Genomic DNA, 1,287 nt, shown 5'->3' with positions numbered 1-1,287 from the left:
AGCCGCGCCCACTCGGTGGGCGGAGTCAGACAAGGGGGCGTGGTTTGGAGCGAGGGGGACTCACGCCATTGGCGGAGCGGGGAGGCCGCGCCCTCTGGATGGGCGGAGCGGCGAGGCACGCCCACTCGGTGGGCGGAGTCACGCAAGAGGGCGGGGTTTGGAGCCAGGAGGACTCTCACCTTTGGCGGAGCGGGGAGGCCACGCCCTCTCGGCGGGCGGAATCAGTTAAGGGGGCGGGGCTTGGAGCGAGGGGGACTCTCCCCATTGGCGGAGCGGGGAGGCCGCGCCCGCTGGATGGGCGGAGCGGAGATGTTACGCCCTCTCGGTGGGCGGAGCCTGGGGAAAAGGGGGCGTGGTTTGTCATGCTGCCGGCGCGGGCCGCTCCCTGGATTGAGATCTCGCGAGACCTGCCGCCGTGGCCCCGCCCCCCCGGCTCCCGGCGGCCCGGTATATAAGGAGGCGCGCGCAGGCGCGCCGCTCAGTGGTGGCGGTTGGCGGTGAGGGTGGTTCTGCGGGAGGGAGGGCTGCTGTCGGCATGTTCAGCTGGATGGGCAAGGATGGGCGCAAGAAGGAGCCCGAGCTCTTCCACACGGTGAGCGAGGGCCTGAAGCGGCTGTACTCGCAGAAGCTGCTGCCGCTGGAGGAGAGCTACCGCTTCCATGACTTCCACTCGCCCGCGCTGGAGGAGGCCGACTTCGACAACAAGCCCATGGTGCTGCTGGTGGGCCAGTACTCGACCGGCAAGACCACCTTCATCCGCCACCTGATCGAGCAGGACTTCCCCGGCATGCGCATCGGGCCCGAGCCCACCACCGACTCCTTCATCGCCGTCATGCACGGCCAGCAGGACGGGGTGGTGCCCGGCAACGCGCTGGTGGTCGACCCCAAGAAGCCCTTCCGCAAGCTCAACGCCTTCGGCAACGCCTTCCTCAACAGGTAACTGGCCCTTTAATTAAAGGGGCAGCGTCCCCCTGGGAGAGGGGGTGTGGCACTTTAAGAAGGGGGTGTGTACCTTTGGGGGGGGAGAAAGTGTGTGACCCTTTAAGAGGGTGTCTCCTTTAAGGGGGAGGAGGGGAGGGGGTGTGTGCCTTTAAGGGGGAAAGGGGACGTGTTCCCCTTTAAGAAGGGGGTGCCTCCTTTTAAGAGGGGAGGGGGGGTGTCCCCCTTTGAGAAGGGGGTGTCTCCTTTAAGGGGAGAGGAGGTGTGTGTGTGCCTTTAAGGGGGTGCCTCCCCCTTTAAGGGGGTGCCTCCCCCTTTAAGGGGGTGCCTCCCCCTTTAAGGGGGTGA

General features: G+C 66.5%; 1 pseudogene; it reads left to right on the top strand.

Annotated features, from left to right (window-relative positions):
• Positions 1–494: 494 nt before the first annotated feature.
• Positions 495–936, top strand: LOC144488725 (EH domain-containing protein 1 pseudogene; annotated as a pseudogene).
• Positions 937–1,287: the final 351 nt, after the last annotated feature.

This window comes from Mustelus asterias, unplaced genomic scaffold, assembly GCF_964213995.1.
Source record: "Mustelus asterias unplaced genomic scaffold, sMusAst1.hap1.1 HAP1_SCAFFOLD_1812, whole genome shotgun sequence".
NCBI lineage: Eukaryota > Metazoa > Chordata > Chondrichthyes > Carcharhiniformes > Triakidae > Mustelus > Mustelus asterias.
The sequence above is the reverse complement of the archived record's forward strand: the minus strand, read 5'-3'. Positions and strand labels throughout refer to the sequence as shown.